Source organism: Prionailurus bengalensis, chromosome B2 (assembly GCF_016509475.1).
Source record: "Prionailurus bengalensis isolate Pbe53 chromosome B2, Fcat_Pben_1.1_paternal_pri, whole genome shotgun sequence".
Classification (NCBI taxonomy): Eukaryota; Metazoa; Chordata; class Mammalia; order Carnivora; family Felidae; genus Prionailurus; species Prionailurus bengalensis.
This window is the reverse complement of record NC_057349.1, coordinates 115234964-115254762: the sequence shown is the minus strand read 5'-3', so window position 1 is coordinate 115254762 and position 19799 is coordinate 115234964. Positions and strand designations below refer to the sequence as shown.

General features: G+C 35.6%; 1 protein-coding gene across 1 annotated transcript in view; it reads left to right on the top strand.

The window, feature by feature from the left end:
• Positions 1-19799, top strand: part of THEMIS (thymocyte selection associated) — a 197931-nt gene that overhangs the window by 62576 nt on the left and 115556 nt on the right. The window lies entirely within an intron of this gene.

Genomic DNA, 19799 nt, shown 5'->3' with positions numbered 1-19799 from the left:
TTTCCCATATGCCCACTACCCCCACATATATATAGCCTCCTCCATTATCAATGTCCTCTGACAGAGTAGAACTCTTGTTAAAATTGAGGAATGCATCATAACACCCAAAGTTCAAAGTTTACATTACGGTTCACTCTTGGAGTAGTACATGGGTTTACACAAATACAGTGACATGTCTCCATCACTATGGTATTTACAGACTATTTTCACTGTCTTAGCAACCCTCTGTGCTCCTCCTGTTCAGTCTTCCTCCCTTACAACTCCTGGCAATCACTGATCTTTTTACAGTTTCCAGTTTTGTCTTTTTCCAGAATGTCATACAATTGGGATCATGACATATGTAGCCTTTTACAGGTTGGCTTCTTAAACTTAGTAATAGCGTTCCAAGTGTCCCCCATGTCTTTCCATGGCTTGGTAGCTCATTTCTTTGTAGTGCTCACTAATATTGCATTGTATGGATGTACTACAGTTTATTTATCCATTCATCTACTGAAGGACATCTTGGTTATTTCTAAGTTTTGGCAATTGAATAAAGCTGCTGTAAACATCCATGTGCAAGTTTTAGTATGGACATAAGGAACACAACTTTTTAAAGTAATAAAATGTATTGATTTTTTTCAATTTTACAAATACCACATATATCTTGTAGAACATTAGAAAATGGAAGAAAATGCAGTGAAGTAAATTAAAGTTCCCTATAATCTCATCACCAAAGCTATCTTGCGTGAAATCAGTTTGATACATTTCCTTCCATTGTTTTCCAGTATATTGTACGTGCACATACATATAGACATATGTTTTCATATAATGGGAAATAGGCCTGTTTCTTAAAAAATTTTTTTTAATCTTTATTTATTTTTAATAGAGACAGAGTGTGAGCAGGGTAGAGGGCAGAGAGAGAGGGAGACACAGAATCTGGAGCAGGCTCCTGGCTCTGAGCTGTCAGCACAGAGCCCGACGCAGGACTCAAATTCAGAAACTCCAAGATCATGACCTGAGTGGAAGTCGGATGCTTAACCAACTGAGCCACCTAGGCACCCCTGAACAAGCTTGTTTCTGAGGCTTTGCCCATGTGATTAAATACTCTTTAGAACATGATTTTTATTTTCTCTATAATAGGAAATACATTCTATGTAATAGTTTTTCATATACATATACTGTAATTAAATCCATCTATGCTATTACAAGCAGCTTTTTAACTCGAGTTTCATCTGCACTTCTGTTTATTATAATAATTTCATGTATATGAAATTATGACTTCAGAAATAAAAATGTTTTATAGGTTTTTTTTTTTAAGTTTATGCATTTATTTTGAGAGAGAGAGAGAGAGAGCATGTGTGTGCATGCAGGAGCAGGGGAGGCGCAGAGAGAGAAGGAGAGAATTCCAATCAGGCTCAGCACTGCCAGCCTAGAGCCCAACTCCGGGCTTGAACCCACGAACCGAGATCATTACCTGAGCCAAAATCGAGAGTAAGACACATAGAAGACTGAGTCACCTATGCATCCCATTTTTAAAGATTTTGATGTGTATTGCAAAATCATATTTGATAAACAATCTGCCAGTGTACTTTCTACCAGGAACTAATGAAAGGACCAATTTAACTGCTTTTTTGAATCTACGACTTAACTGTTTATCCTTTCCCCCTCCGATTTTTAAAAAATAATGACTTTATTGAGTTATAATTTATGTAGCATAAAATTCAGCTGTTTAAAGTATACAATTCAGTAGCTTTTAGTGACCCTGTCTCAGGTTTTGTTTTGTTTCGTTTTTGTTTCTTTTTTAGCAACATGAGTTTTAAAAACCTTTAAAATCCTAGAAAATGGAGGGCCTGACACAGGGTGGTAGAAAGTTACACTGCCAGAAGTGCAAGTGGACAGGGACCCTGGGTGGCTCAGTAAGTTAAGTGTCTGACTCTTGGTTTATGGTTCAGCTCATGTTCTCATGGTTTCATGAATTCGAGACCCGCATAAGACTCTTTGCTGACAGTGCGGAGCCTCCTTGGGATTCTCTCTCTCTCTACCCCTCCCCTGCTCATGCTATGCTGTCTCTGTCTTTCTCAAAATAAATAAACTTTAAATAAGTAAAAAAAAAAAAAATGTGCAAGTGAGTTTACCAGGATAACAAGATAAAAAATGTATAGAAAGCAAATACATATAAAATATGTACATAAATATATATTTATATATAGAAGAATATATAAACACAGTCATAACTTCTCAATTATAATCCTTTAGAATATGTAAGGATAATCTATTTAAAACAGCAAGGTAAAAGCATAGAACAACTAGACTTAATATCTTTACAACCTAGTATAAGAAATATTATAAGGCTTGAACTTATTATTTACTTATGTACTTACAATATTGTAAAAGCTTACTTATTCATTAAAAACAAAAAAGAAAAAAATAAAAACAAAAAACATTTTAAGTGCTTGAATCAGAAAACTGAATATTGTGCATATATGTATATGTATGTATCAATTACACATGAATTAATTTGTGAGATTAACACAATGGTAAACATAATTCCCATATTGTAATCATAATTATTATTTCATAATAAGAAAGTAATTCTAAGGTTCATGTGGGAGAATAAGCATGTGAAAATATTCAAGAAAATATTAAAAAGAAACCAATAAGGGAATATTTGTCCTGCTAATACTAAAGCCTATTACAAAGTTATAGTAAATTTTGCTGAATGTTATTTATAGAAAATAAAAAGCTGAATTAATGCATTAATAACAGTGATACTAATTATAGAAGCATCAAAGCAATGCTTTGAATTTGACTCTAGTGACTCTGAATTTAATATTCATTTATAGCTCTAAAATAGACCTTCATATAGAGTATTACTTTCTATTTGATGAAGTTGGTACTACCTGCCTGGGGTTAAGGAAAGTTATTTAGCAAATTATTGTAGTATGGTTATCAATCTAGGAAACAACAAATGAAATTGGATCATCACCTTAATACCACATAGCAAAGGAAATTTGAAGTAGATGAAAAAGTTACATTTTAAGTAAAACTATTTTATTTGATACAAGTTTCAGATTATAAATATAATGAAAACCATAAAGAAACAATGTATTTTATTACATAAAATGGAATTTCTGCATGTCAGAAAAGGGTAAAAAAAAACAGTTAATAACAAACTGCCACAATTGCAAAAAAACTAGATATCACTAAAATGTAAACAAAAAACCAATTAGTAGACACTACTGGGAACCACCCATACAAATTAGTTTGGACACAATGTAAATTAAAACAATAACAACAACATTTCCACATATTTACTAAGTTTTATAATTAAGATAATAAAATTGAGAAAGATATTATCAAATGGTTACTCTCAAACCCAACTGAAGGGTGTATAGAATGTTATAACCTTCCTCAACATAAATTTGATACTCTGTTTAAAGAGCCATCTGCCACTCAATTGGCAAATGTTTCTTTTGTACATGTATAGAAATAGTGATTGATGGCAGAGACACTTGGTCCCAGTCTCCTGGAACTAGTTGTCTGCCTGGAAAAGAGCCCTTGACTCAGTGATTGCACTTATTAGAGTAAACTCCAAGGGAATAATCATCTTAGAATTATTTGTAATAGCAACATAATGGAATCAATTTAAATGCCCAATAGTGCAGAAAAAGACAAGTATACATTCCTTATAACACACTATTACAGCCATTAGAAATCTTACTTGTGAAAAATATTTTAAAATGTGAGGTTTAATCATGGTTCAATGTTTAACGAAGCAAGTGGAAACCAAATGAATGTATATGATATAGTTTCAATGTTGTTAAAGCATTTCTATCTCTATCTATTGATATGTGCGTCAAGATTTAAAAAATACCAAAATTTTAAGACTGGATGATCTCCTTGATGTGTTTTAGTTCATCAGTTTACTAATTTCCTTATTTATAAAGTTAGGAAATATGAATACTCTTTATGTCATAAAATTCTTCCAAGAAGAAAAAAATGAAATGATCATTAAGTGCATACTACAAACATTGGTCTATAGAAACTACTCAATGATTTTAATTCTTTTTGTTATTAATCTTGTTATCTTAGAAAATTTAGAGGGGCTCCTCTGTGGCATGAGACCCAGTGTGGGGTTCTCATTTCAGTTCTGTTTTCCTTAGTATGAAAGTAACTCCCTGGCTTTGGGGGCAGTTAATCTATTATTCTTAGTTTTTGACGGTATTGTAAGTTTTCATCTTTTTCTATCATATTCTGTGTCTCTTTGCAAAAGAAAGAGAAGCCAGGGACTTTCATGTCCAGCCTGCCAGACAGTTGATATTTAAATTCCTCTTGATCACATAAAAACCGTATAAAACTCTAATTCATTTATCTTCAGTGTCTAAAACGATCAACAAGAGCAAGTCCAGTCTCTCTGGTCTTTCCAGCAAGCTACAGTCTGGGCCAATCTCTGAATAGCCTGAGGCAGCTCCACAGGCATTTCCTGCACCAGATCTCCCAATACTCTAAAGAAACTCATCTGGGAACTTCTCAGAACTCTTGCTGACTAGGTATCAGGTCTGATCTTCTGTATGGGATCCGAGAAGCTGCTTTCCAGAGCCAATCCAGTGGGCCTCGTGGTGGACTAGCCAGTTGAAGATCCATTGCCCATTTTCAAATTCCTATTATTCAGGTTAGTTTTTTGTTGCTTAGTAATATGGAATCAAGAGGATGTGCCTAGGAAGAAAATGTTCCTTTTTATATGCTGGCGAGTTTAGGGAAAAAAAGTTCAGTTTTCTTTATCGTGCAAATCAAAATCTATTTAAATCATGAGCTCTGAAATCCATTTAAAACTTATGGTTGCATCAGGAAATTATGTCTCTTCCTAATTTGAATTTAATGTAAACTGATTTTTAATTGTTTTGTATAACCATGGGTAACAGATATTTTCGAACACTGCATGGTAAAAATCAGCAAATATGTCAGACAAAGCACAACATTAAAGGAAATACTACAGCATATGTTGACAGTTATAGAAGGATTGCTGCTGTTTTCACCCTTCACACCAGAATAATTTTTTCAATATTTACCTCCCATGTGTCGAGAGGGAAACATATGGGGCTTTACATAATCGTAAGCATAAACAGGTGGCTACTTAGGTACATTTAATTTGCAGGCAACAGCAATACTGAAAAACGCAATCAGCACCACATGGCTCCCCAACTCCTTCCACTAACAGTCCATTAGCAAAATTAAGATCATTAAAATAGAGGGAGGGTATACTCCTCAGTCAGTTGGCTTCAACCACCTTTCAGGGCCATGAATAAAACACATTTTCAAAAATGTATTGGCATTTTGCTGTTCCTTTTGTTCAAGGGAACTTCAGCAACTGTGTATAATGTATACCTCGTGAATAACTACAAGCAGCACAATATTTGCATTTAAAATTTGCTTACATCTCCCTGTAATCTGCTCATTATGGGCTTAAAATTATGGTAGTTAAATTCTAAGCAATTTATCAAAGCATGGGGTCAGACGGACTCCTCAAAGCAGCCTGGAAATATTTCCCCAAAGGCAGTCCACCTCAAGAGGTCACCTAAGGCTCATTTCCATATTCTAACACCCTGGCCAAATCTGTAGACATGATTGTAGCTGGGATTTTTTGCTCAGTCTCTTTCAGATGCTACATTGTAGATTCCATATATTTTGTCCCATCTAATGTGATACAGACTGGAATATTTATCTTGTCCTCTTGGACCATGTAAAGACTAATCTCTCTGACCTTATAATCATTCCACAAAGGTTTAGAATTCCAAAGTTAAAGAAAATGAGTAGGAAGAATAACTATTATTATTATTATTATTATTGTCATCATCATCATTATTTTGCCTTTTGGGGCCTTGCTATGTGTGAAGGAATCTCTAAGCATGTGATAGATGATATAATTTTTCTCTGTTATATAGAAAAGGAAATTAACTGTAGTCCTGAGAGTGTAAGTTCTCAGGTTTACACAGGGATGAGAGGCCTGAAGCCAGAATTCAACCCAGGCTGTTGAAATTAACAATTAATATTTTTTAAACCACTCCACTTTACTATTGGGATAGTTGTGTATTGCTGACCCTGAAAATTCTGTTGCCTAAAATCATCACCCAAGGCCAGGAATAATAAATGTGTAGTATTTTTGAAGAACCTCCTAAAAAGGCTAGTGAGAGATTTGGGGGTGCCTGAGGTCTAGGGGGGTTCTTTCCAGTCCTGATGCCTCTGTGTATGTTCCTATAACGCAAGGGGCATGCTCTGAAGAACTAAAGGGTCCAGGGAGCTGTGCTCTTGCCAAGGTTTGTGAGAAGTTCTCATATTCTCTCTCTTCTTTGTTGCTCTTCCTCACTGCTTGGGAGAGAGAAAACTTTAGCATGAACAAGTATGTATGACACATTGTTAAGCTAAGATGATAACAGAGTTTTGGCATAGATGTCGAGTTACATCATTTGATTTCAAGACCTAACATTAATGTAATTTATCTGTTAAACACCCAAAATGTATTAAATATTACATAGTCACTCTTTCAAGGAGTTTAAGTGTTCCTGGGAAAGTAAGTTTTTTGCTTGTTTGCTTTTGGTTTTTTTTTTTTTTAATGCAAAATTTGAATCAAAGAGACAAACATCTAGATAAATTTTTAGATAAAAATCTAAAGTTTTTTGGGGGGGTTTTAAACATTTTTTTAAATGTTAATTATTTTTCAGAGAGAGAGAGAGAGCACAAGCAAGGCGGGGGAGGGGGAGGTGCAAAGAGAAAAGGAGACAGGAATCCTAAGCAGGCTCTAGGCTCTGAGCTGTCAGCATAGAGCTCTATGTGGGGCTTAAACTTATGAACTGTGAGATCATCTCCTGAGCTCAACGGACTGAGTCACCCAGGTGCTCCATAAATCAGAAGATTTTATGATTTATTCTTTTTATCTCCAGGTAAAAGAATTGTTAAAAACTGCTAGTAGCAGTTACAGATAATTTTGATCCCATTGTAAATGTAAAGATATTCAAACACAGGAATTCTACAGTCTCAGTTAATCTCATTTAACATTTAACAAACATGGTCACTGTCTTTGATATGGCTCCCCCTCTCTCAAATACTCAGTAAATTACTATGCAAAATTTTGTTACCTTAAACTTTGACTTTCCTTCACATTTCTTGTTTCTGCCCTTCTAGCAAGGTTCTTCTGTCTTCTTCTATAAAGACTTTTGGGGTCACTCATTAGTTGCTGATGTTTACTAATCCTATAATTGGCTCTGAGTAATCTGGACAATTTTCTCACAGTTTGGACATTGTTATTATTATTATTAATTTCAATCCTTTGCTCAAGGATTTTGAGTTTTTGCTTTGATAATGTATTTTATGCACCCATTTCATTCTGAAGCTGAATAGAGGTACCTGAGCTAGAATTTCTTGTGGAAATACTGGATTTGGGATAGTCTTGAGAAAGATAGTTTTTGTAGGATATGCTGACCTAAAAATTATCTTGGAAATATAACAAAATGATAGAAAAGCCACAGGAAGCATGTAAAAAGGGAAATCTACTCAGGAAAGTATAAAATAACAAGGATGCTTAGGAATTTGACCGCAGAACAGAGTGCAGTTAAAATTCTTTTTTTTTTTTTGTTAAAATTCTTAAAGAGGTGGAAGCACATACCCACAAAAATAAATGAGACACACTTTGCATTATTGGCACAGAGATAAGACCCATAATCAAAATATACAGCAGTCTGCTTCCTCTCCAGATCTTCTTCACATAGCTCAGTTTATTAGAAAGTTTTGAACATACATCTTAAATACCTATTTATTCAAAATTGTGTGTGTGTATTTGACATATCCTTACCTGTATTTCAAAGGCAAATTTCTTTGTAATGATAGTGGATATGAGTCCACATTTTAGTAACTTTGAGATGTTAAAGGAGTTTCAGCTACTTTTCATATTTCATTAGACTAGTCTATCATTGTTTTAGCTCATAACATGGCTGCAGAAAAAGTTTAAGTGAAAGTAGAAATGTCAAATCCATCATTTCTTCGTTGTTCACCTGTGTTTGTATTAGTTTGTTTTCAATACATAGTTTCTTTTCAGGAAATGTTTGAAGGCATTTACCCGTTTTGTGAGGATTACTTTCTTTAGAAACTACAATAATATATTCTGAACACCCACTTATATATGGCTGGGTGACCTGCAGCACCCTGGGAGTACGTGAACTTGTGTGGGCAGCACTGTCAATCCCTTCGCTTTGCATAATCCCTGGGCCTCCCCCAGAGGCCTCATCTACACCTACAAGCACCTGGCCATCTGAAACATGGACAGATGAGACTAGTGCCAATCAACATCTTAAATATCAGTGAAGTTCACTTTCTTATGTTGCTTGATTTTAAAAGTGCTAAGATTTTCTGTACCCAGAAGGAGGGTGGACATCCACCTTTGAAACCTTCCCTGTTAGCTAACAAAAGGCTGGACAAACAATTTATCATTTACAATAATAATGAAAGATTGAAATGTGTAACTCTGTGATTAAGCCCTTGACCTTTGAAGACACAAAAACCTACTGTGTATCATGTGAGCTATGTGATGATAGAGGACTTATGGTATCTTTTTCAAACTTTCATGTCCTTTTTTATCTGTGAAGTGTTGGTGTTTTATTTGTAGCTACCTCATATTGCAATTGTGCAAATTAAATATACGTGTACATTTCTAGCACATTCTAAGCTGCATATTTCAATAATCTTATTTTGGGGTGGTTGTTTGTTTTTTCATTATTTTGTTTACTTTTTTTTCTTCATGATAAGTGTACTCTTAATCCCCAGCACATATTTCCCCCATCCGCCACTCACCTCCCCTCTGGTAACCATCAATTTGTTCTCCATAGATAAGAGTCTGTTTTGTGGTTTTTCTCTTTCTCTCTATTTTTCTTTTGTCTGTTTGTTTTCTTTCTTAAATTCCACATATGAATGAAATCATAATGATATTTGTCTTTCTCTGACTGGCTTATTTGATTTAGCCTTATACTCTCTAGCTCTATTCTTGTTGCAAATGACAAGATTTCACTCTTTTTCGTGGCTGAATAATACACACACACACACACACACACACACACACACCACACCTTCTTTATCCATTCATTTATTTTTGGACACTTGGGCTGCTTCCATAATTTGGCTGTTGTAAACAGTGGGGTTCATGTATCCCTTTGAATTAGTATTTTTATATTTTGGGGGTAAGTATCCAGTAGTGCAATTCCTGGATCATATGGTAGTTCTATTTTTAACTTTTTGAGGAACCTCCATACTGTCTTCCACAGTGGCTGCACCAGTTTGCATTTCCACCAACAATACAAGAGAGTTCCCCTTTCTCCATTTCCTCCCAGCACTTCTGTTTCTTGTGTTTTGATATTAGCCATTCTGACAGGAGGGAAGTGATATCTCATTGTAGTTTTGACTTGTATTTCCCTGATGATGAGCAATGTTGAGCATCTTTACATGTGTGTTAGGCATTTGTATGTCTTCTTTGGAGAAATGTCTGTTCATGTTTTCTGCCCAGTTTTAATTGATTATTTGGTTTGGGGGTGTTCAGTTGTATAAGTTCTTTATATATTTTAGATTCTAACCCTTTATAAGAAATGTCATTTGCAAACATCTTCTCCTATTCCATAGGTTGCCTTTTAGTTTTGTCAATTGTTTCCTTCTCTATGCAGAAACTTTTTATTTTGATGTAGTCCCAGTAGTTTATTTTTACTTTTACTTCTCTTGCCTCAGGGGACATATGTAGAAAAATCTTAGTATGGCCAATGTCAGAGACATTACTGCCTATGTTCTCATGAAAGGTTTTTATTGTTTCAGGTCTCACTTTTAGGTCTTTAATCCATTTAGAGTTTATCATTGTGTATGGTGAAAGAAAGTGGCCTTATTTCATTCTTTTTGCATGTAGCTGTCCAGTTCTCCCAACACCATTTGTTGAAGAGACTGTCTTTTTCCCATTGAACATTCATTCCTCCCTTGTTGAAGATTAATTGATCATATAATTGTGGGTTTATTTCTGGGTTTTCTATTCTGTTCCATTGATCTATGTGTCTATTTTTATGCCACACTGTTTTAACTACTACTTCTTTATAATATAAAATGAAGTCTGAAATTGTGATACCTCCAGTTTTGCTTTTCTTTTTAAAGATTGCTTTGGCTATTTGAGGTCTTTTGTGGTTCCATAGAAATTTCAGGATTGTTTGTTTTGGTTCTGAGAAAAATGATGTTGGGTATTTTAATAGAGATTGCATTAAATCTGTAGATTGCTTTGGGTAGTATACACATTTTAACAACATATTTGTTCTTCCAAATTATGAGCATGGAATGTCTTTCTATTTCTTTGTGATGTCTTGAAATTTTTTTCATTGCTCTTTTATAGTTTCACAGTATAGGTCTTTCACATCTCTGGTTAAGTTTCTTTCCCCTCAAATACAGTATTGTGATCATTTCCATGGTAAATATGTAAAATATGAATAATAGAATGTATGTGTCTGTATCTAGTCTTTTGAGGTCTTTTGAGGACTTTCTTTTATATATAGCAACATATAGTGCCCTTTATCCTTTCAGCAAAGCACATGTAATCACTACTATCCTGTGCATTCCCCTGTTTACCTGTTAAATGACTGGTTAGTGGGGAACCAAAGATTCCAGTGAGTCAATGTCCATAACTTTGTGCATAACATAGCTATATTACCACATACAACAACAATCTGGTGCTAATATTTTGCCCTTGGCATTCTTAGATGGTGGCTGATTCTTCCCCCCCTTTGTCATAGCTTAGCTCTATAGAGCGAAATTTCAGTCAGGGGTATTGCCTGTGGCTTTTGTCCTGTAGTCCACTGTGGAAAATGTGTATATATTTCATGCTGGACACTTCCCACTAACCTCTCAACAGATCATCCTGCTTGACCTTAACAAAATAAATAGTGTGTTTGAGTGGGCAAAAATTTTTACAATGGTTACCAAATGTTAATTTTTAATCTCTTAGATAATACAGGGAAGAGGGAACCATAGGATGTGGAATTGGGGATGTGGCAATTAACGACTAGAATACATCCAAGCTTTTACAGAAGAACAGACTATCTGATTATTTACACTATGTTGGGCCATTACTTTCAGAGAATTAGTAGGCAAAGTTCACTGTAAGATTCCTTATCTCAGGGATGGAGGGAATACATTTGGTTCGAACTTGGAAAGCAAGCTAGAGATTAGTCTATGAAAAAGATTGTGAAATCTTTATAATGATTTCGTGTATATTAAAAAATATTGTTATATATAGTTGGAAATTTTAATTTTTAAAATTACACACATTTATTGATGATAAAAAAAAGTAGAAAAACATCTGATAAGCATAAATTGTACACAGTGAACCAGGAAGCTATTCTTGCTCTTCTTACGCTGAAGGGTCTAGAAAGGGAAGACTGGCTCACAAGACCCATATAAATAGTTTGCCAACTTGAATAAACGTGTTTTTCTGAGCAATGTCCTTGTACGTTATATGCAAGACAGGGAGGCAGCCTTGTGTGGTGGCAAAAGCATAAGACTTGGATGTCAAAGGTCTGATTTGAGATTCTAGAGCCATGACTATGAAAATCATGACTATTTTTATATCCTTCAATAATAACGTTTGTTTTATTGTCCTTAAAGTATTTTTGTCAGGATAAATGATTCCTTAAAAAAAATCATTCAAGGGGCACCTGGGTTGCTCAGTCAATTGAGCATCCGACTTTGGCTCAGGTCATGATCTCACAGTTCGTGAGTTCAAGGCCCGTGTGGGGCTCTGTGCTGGCACCTAGGAGCCTGGAGCCTGCTTCAGATTCTGTGTCCCCATTTCTCTGCCACTTCCCCGCTCATGCTCTGTCTCTCTCTCTCAAAGATGAATAAATGTTAAAAAAATTTTTTTTAAATCATTCAAACTTGTAATTTCTAAACAAATTTCAGTTATTACTGTTACTATTAATAATACTTGTGGATCATTAAGAACTGGTTAAAATTATAAACTCTCCAAGAACTTAAGACTCAGAGAAAAGATCTTAAGGACTAAATTCACTTGGGGTGCCTGGGTGGCTGAGTCGGTTGAGCGACTTCAGCTCAGGTCATGATCTCGCAGTCTGTGAGTTCCAGCCCAGCGTTGGGCTCTGTGCTGACAGCTCAGAGCCTGGAGCCTGCTTCAGATTCTTTGTCTCTCTCTCTGCCCTTCCCCTGCTCATGCTTTGTCTCTCTCTCTCTTAAAAATAAATAAAAACATTAAAAAAAAAAGACTAAATTCACTTAAAGCTGACTTTCAATAGATCAATTAATTGTACTTATAATTTTTGTTTCTCAAGTGCATGCTCTTTATGGATAATTTTTCTTAATTTAAAAATAATAATATACATTTTAATAGATGACAATCAAATTTGGAAATTGAAATATATTGTCTTTCTGCTTCCTAGCTTACTTTATGAAGGTTACACACTGGCTTATTTTATAATTACCCTAATGATCTTTCAGCTTCTGAAATGTGTGGGTTTTTTTTGTTGTTGTGGTGGGGGTTTTTAGTTTTTGTTTTTGTTTTCTAGGAAGCAAATTATATTTTGTGCAGTGTAAAACTTTTGTACTCTTTGTGAATAAGATGTAAGAAAATTGTTGAAATTTAAAGCTTATGGTGCTTCAGTTTACTGTGAAATACATATATATATATATGGTATTAAGTGCTATTTATAAGGAAGGACTCTTTGGATTGGCTACAATAGTAGATGAAGAAATAAATTAATCGAAGTTATTTTCCTGTATCTACCACTTAGTATGCTAAACTGTGTACTTAATCATCATGTAAGGGAAACGCACAGAGATTCATAGATAGATTTTTCTTGCAGTAGAGACATTCAACAAGACAGCTCTGAAGTATGTGATTAACTTGAAATAATGGTGGCCCTTAGGGTTCCAGGCTTTTTCTACTTCATAACATTTTAGGTCTGTTATTACCTTAGGTGAACCCAATTCCCCAAGAAAGAAGATGCTGAATTAATTCTTCTGTGACTTATGTCATCAATATATCTAGGATAGAAATAAAACTATGTGTCTCTACCATTTATGAGATTCTCGTAGCTATTTTTTTAACATTTCACAAAAATAGCTGAATTTTCTATACCGTGATAATGATTGTAGACTCAGAAATCTTCACGTATAGACAAGTGAGATTAAACATATGTGTGCACGTGCACACACATGCATACATGAAAATTCATTTATTGTGCAGAATTCAAGAATATTTTTATTGGATTTTCTGTGATACAAGATATAATAAAATAAGAAGTTCCTTCAAAGTAAATGTTTCTTTGCCTTACTGTCTCCAAGCACAACATACAGTGAATGAACCCTAGTCAATTTCTGAAGCTTTGCAGGACAGATTGCACATGCTACCTTACTTACTGCCAGGATGCATCACACACACTTGTTTGGAAGTTTATTTCTAAAAATAACCCAAATCCTGTTTTTGTTTGAGCAAAGATCAGCTACAAAAATAACTGATCATAAATCTTTGTGTAATAACCCAGAATAGACATGAGACATTATAGTCTGGTTAATAATGATTTGATATATAGATGAATTTAATTAGAACATATTTATAGAGTAAACTCTTAAACTATTTTTCCAAGCTATATTGAATTCTAGTAAGATTGTCTAATCGTCTAATGAGTATCTACTAAGATAATCTCACTATCTTCTTAGTTTGTGCTAGTGTATCATATTATCGTTAGTTTCGTGTTAAGAAAGCAGTTACCTAATTTTTGCTTTGCTCATACTTTCTCTGGAATTTTTTATAATCTTTTCAGTAAATACATTTCCATAAGTGCTACAAAGCAGATGTGCCCATAAAAGTAATTCAAAGAGGAGAATTAAACATGCAAGCTTAAAAAGCTATACCTTAAACAGTAAAAATTTCATCATATTAGTGACTGTCCTAATAGTATTAGAGGAAGAAATTTTTAATAGTGAAACAATGGCAAAATTATAGAAACAATGAGAAGAATGATATATAACCAAGAGTATCAATCCAGAACAACTACCTAACGAGGCATTTTCCAAGGAGAGTTATATGGTGCACCAATATATCATGATATAATATGTTATAATTTATTATGGATCTTTCCCCAAGAGTTTTATAATAAAAGAAATTTGCAAAATCCTGCATGTTACAGTCTCTTCTTGTGAGTTACAATGCATCTAAAGTTTCTGAGAAGTCTTTAATTGGAAGTATGTAGGTACTTTTTATTGTGGTAAAATACACAACATAAAATTTACCATTTTAGAATGTACAATTCAGTGTCATTAAGTACATTCACGATGGTATATAACCATCACCACTGTCTAGTTCCAGGTATATAACTTTGTAATTGTTAATTTGACCATGAAACAGTTTTCTCCTGAATATCTTTTGATTTTGTTATGTCCAGGAAATGTATTTATGGAAACACCAACCTAATCCAATCCTCCCAATTTAAAACTTAAAAACAGAAAGTGTGATCTTGAGAGATTAAATGCCTTCCTCAAGATCACACACATAGTTGGTGTACAGCCAGTCAATATCTCATTCCTATTTCCCATTTCTAAGAACAGAGGCTTTTCTATTTCAAGATATTTTCCCTTGTTTTTACTTATGTTGCCTGGATCTGACAATCCAGTAATCTACAGACAATACATTACAATTTTACCTAGAGTATTCAGGATTAAAACAGATACATCACTTTTTAATAAAGGACACTGCACTTGTTTTGTAACTCTCTCACTGTGATTTTCTTTTTTTTTTTTTTATGAAATTTATTGACAAATTGGTTTCCATACAACACCCAGTGCTCATCCCAAAAGGTGCCCTCCTCAATACCCATCACCCACCCTCTCCTCCCTCCCACCCCCCATCAACCCTCAGTTTGTTCTCAGTTTTTAACAGTCTCTTATGCTTTGGCTTTCTCCCATTCTAACCTCTTTTTTTTTTTTTTCCTTCCCCTCCCCCATGGGTTCCTGTTAGGTTTCTCAGGATCCACATAAGAGTGAAACCATATGGTATCTGTCTTTCTCTGTATGGCTTATTTCACTTAACATCACACTCTCCAGTTCCATCCACGTTCCTACAAAAGGCCATATTTCATTTTTTCTCATTGCCACGTAGTATTCCATTGTGTATATAAACCACAATTTCTTTATCCATTCATCAGTGGATGGACATTTAGGCTCTTTCCATAATTTGGCTATTGTTGAGAGTGCTGCTATGAACATTGGGGTACAAGTGGCCCTATGCATCAGTACTCCTGTATCCCTTGGATAAATTCCTAGCAGTGCTATTGCTGGATCATAGGGTAGGTCTATTTTTAGTTTTCTGAGGAACCTCCACACTGCTTTCCAGAGCGGCTGCACCAATTTGCATTCCCACCAACAGTGCAAGAGGGTTCCCGTTTCTCCACATCCTCTCCAGCATCTATAGTCTCCTGATTTGTTCATTTTGGCCACTCTGACTGGCGTGAGGTGATACCTGAGTGTGGTTTTGATTTGTATTTCCCTGATAAGGAGCGACGCTGAACATCTTTTCATGTGCCTGTTGGCCATCCGGATGTCTTCTTTAGAGAAGTGTCTATTCATGTTTTCTGCCCATTTCTTCACTGGGTTATTTGTTTTTCGGGTGTGGAGTTTGGTGAGCTCTTTATAGATTTTGGATACTAGCCCTTTGTCCGATATGTCATTTGCAAATATCTTTTCCCATTCCGTTGGTTGCCTTTTAGTTTTGTTGGTTGTTTCCTTTGCTGTGCAGAAGCTTTTTATCTTCATAAGATCCCAGTAATTCACTTTTGCTTTTAATTCCCTTACCTTTGGGGACGTGTCGAGTAAGAGATTGCTACGGCTGAGGTCAGAGAGGTCTTTTCCTGCTTTCTCCTCTAAGGTTTTGATGGTTTTCTGTCTCACATTTAGGTCCTTTATCCATTTTGAGTTTATTTTTGTGAATGGTGTGAGAAAGTGGTCTAGTTTCAACCTTCTGCATGTTGCTGTCCAGTTCTATCAGCACCATTTGTTAAAGAGGCTGTCTTTTTTCCATTGGATGTTCTTTCCTGCTTTGTCAAAGATGAGTTGGCCATACGTTTGTGGGTCTAGTTCTGGGGTTTCTATTCTATTCCATTGGTCTATGTGTCTGTTTTGGTGCCAATACCATGCTGTCTTGATGATGACAGCTTTGTAGTAGAGGCTAAAGTCTGGGATTGTGATGCCTCCGGCTTTGGTCTTCTTCTTCAAAATTCCTTTGGCTATTCGGGGCCTTTTGTGGTTCCATATGAATTTTAGGATTGCTTGTTCTAGTTTCGAGAAGAATGCTGGTGCAATTTTGATTGGGATTGCATTGAATGTGTAGATAGCTTTGGGTAGTATTGACATTTTGACAATATTTATTTTTCCAATCCATGAGCAGGGAATGTCTTTCCATTTCTTTAAATCTTCTTCAATTTCCTTCATAAGCTTTCTATAGTTTTCAGCATACAGATCCTTTACATCTTTGGTTAGATTTATTCCTAGGTATTTTATGCTTCTTGGTGCAATTGTGAATGGGATCAGTTTCTTTATTTGTCTTTCTGTTGCTTCATTGTGAGTGTATAAGAATGCAACTGATTTCTGTACATTGATTTTGTATCCTGCAACTTTGCTGAATTCCTGTATCAGTTCTAGCAGACTTTTGGTGGAGTCTATCGGATTTTCCATGTATAATATCATGTCATCTGCAAAAAGCGAAAGCTTGACTTCATCTTTGCCAATTTTGATGCCTTTGATTTCCTTTTGTTGTCTGATTGCTGATGCTAGAACTTCCAGCACTATGTTAAACAGCAGCGGTGAGAGTGGGCATCCTTGTCGTGTTCCTGATCTCAGGGAAAAAGCTCTCAGTTTTTCCCCGTTGAGGATGATGTTAGCTGTGGGCTTTTCATAAATGGCTTTTATGATCTTTAAGTATGTTCCTTCTATCCCGACTTTCTCAAGGGTTTTTATTAAGAAAGGGTGCTGGATTTTGTTGAAGGCCTTTTCTGCATCGATTGACAGGATCATATGGTTCTTCTCTTTTTTTTGTTAATGTGATGTATCACGTTGATTGATTTGCGAATGTTGAACCAGCCCTGCATCCCAGGAATGAATCCCACTTGATCATGGTGAATAATTCTTTTTATATGCCGTTGAATTCGATTTGCTAGTATCTTATTGAGAATTTTTGCATCCATATTCATCAGGGATATTGGCCTGTAGTTCTCTTTTTTTACTGGGTCTCTGTCTGGTTTAGGAATCAAAGTAATACTGGCTTCATAGAATGAGTCTGGAAGTTTTCCTTCCCTTTCTATTTCTTGGAATAGCTTGAGAAGGATAGGTATTATCTCTGCTTTAAACGTCTGGTAGAACTCCCCTGGGAAGCCATCTGGTCCTGGACTCTTATTTGTTGGGAGATTTTTGATAACTGATTCAATTTCTTCACTGGTTATGGGTCTGTTCAAGCTTTCTATTTCCTCCTGATTGAGTTTTGGAAGTGTGTGGGTGTTCAGGAATTTGTCCATTTCTTCCAGGTTGTCCAATTTGTTGGCATATAATTTTTCATAGTATTCCCTGATAATTGTTTGTATCTCTGAGGGATTGGTTGTAATAATTCCACTTTCATTCATGATTTTATCTATTTGGGTCATCTCCCTTTTCTTTTTGAGAAGCCTGGCTAGAGGTTTGTCAATTTTGTTTATTTTTTCAAAAAACCAACTCTTGGTTTCGTTGATCTGCTCTACAGTTTTTTTAGATTCTATATTGTTTATTTCTGCTCTGATCTTTATTATTTCTCTTCTTCTGCTGGGTTTAGGCTGCCTTTGCTGTTCTGCTTCTAGTTCCTTTAGGTGTGCTGTTAGATTTTGTATTTGGGATTTTTCTTGTTTCTTGAGATAGGCCTGGATTGCAATGTATTTTCCTCTCAGGACTGCCTTTGCTGCATCCCAAAGCGTTTGGATTGTTGTATTTTCATTTTCGTTTGTTTCCATATATTTTTAAATTTCTTCTCTAATTGCCTGGTTGACCCACTCATTCGTTAGTAGGGTGTTCTTTAACCTCCATGCTTTTGGAGGTTTTCCAGACTTTTTTCTGTGGTTGATTTCAAGCTTCATAGCATTGTGGTCTGAAAGTAAGCATGGTATAATTTCAATTCTTGTAAACTTCTGAAGGGCTGTTTTGTGACCCAGTATATGATCTATCTTGGAGAATGTTCCATGTGCACTCGAGAAGAAAGTATATTCTGTTGCTTTGGGATGCAGAGTTCTAAATATATCTGTCAAGTCCATCTGATCCAGTGTATCATTCAGGGCCCTTGTTTCTTTATTGACCGTGTGTCTAGATGATCTATCCATTTCTGTAAGTGGGGTGTTAAAGTCCCCTGCAATTACCACATTCTTATCAATAAGGTTGCTTATGTTTATGAGTAATTGTTTTATATATTTGGGGGCTCCGGTATTCGGTGCATAGACATTGATAATTGTTAGCTCTTCCTGATGGATAGACCTTGTAACTATTATATAATGTCCTTCTTCATCTCTTGTTACAGCCTTTAATTTAAAGTCTAGTTTGTCTGATATAAGTATGGCTACTCCAGCTTTCTTTTGGCTTCCAGTCGCATGATAAATAGTTCTCCATCCCCTCACTCTCAATCTAAAGGTGTCCTCAGGTCTAAAATGAGTCTCTTGTAGACAGCAAATAGATGGGTCTTGTTTTTTTATCCATTCTGATACCCTATGTCTTTTGGTTGGCGCATTTAATCCATTTACATTCAGTGTTATTATAGAAAGATACGGGTTTAGAGTCATTGTGATGTCTGTACGTTTTATGCTTGTAGTGATGTCTCTGGGACTTTGTCTCACAGGGTCCCCCTTAGGATCTCTTGTAGGGCTGGTTTAGTGGTGACAAATTCCTTCAGTTTTTGTTTGTTTGGGAAGACCTTTATCTCTCCTTCTATTCTAAATGACAGACTTGCTGGATAAAGGATTCTCGGCTGCATATTTTTTCTGTCTAGCACCCTGAAAATCTCGTGCCAATTCTTTCTGGCCTGCCAAGTTTCAAAAGAGAGATCAGTCACGAGTCTAATAGGTCTCCCTTTATATGTGAGGGCACGTTTACCCCTTGCTGCTTTCAGAATTTTCTCTTTATCCTTGTATTTTGCCAGTTTCACTATGATATGTCGTGCAGAAGATCGATTCAAGTTACGTCTGAAGGGAGTTCTCTGTGCCTCTTGGATTTCAATGCCTTTTTCCTTCCCCAGTTCAGGGAAGTTCTCAGCTATGATTTCTTCAAGTACCCCTTCAGCACCTTTCCTCTCTCTTCCTCCTCTGGGATACCAATTATGCGTATATTATTTCTTTTTAGTGTATCACTTAGTTCTCTAACTTTCCCCTCATACTCCTGGATTTTTTTATCTCTCTTTTTCTCAGCTTCCTCTTTTTCCATAACTTTATCTTCTAGTTCACCTATTCTCTCCTCTGCCTCTTCAATCCGAGCTGTGGTGGTTTCCATTTTGTTATGCATTTCGTTTAAAGCGTTTTTCAGCTCCTCGTGACTGTTCCTTAGTCCCTTGATCTCTGTAGCAAGAGATTCTCTGCTGTCCTGTATACTGTTTTCAAGCCCAGCGATTAATTTTATGACTATTATTCTAAATTCACTTTCTGTTATATTATTTAAATCCTTTTTGATCAGCTCATTAGCTGTTGTTATTTCCTGGAGATTCTTCTGAGGGGAATTCTTCCACTTGGTCATTTTGGATAGTC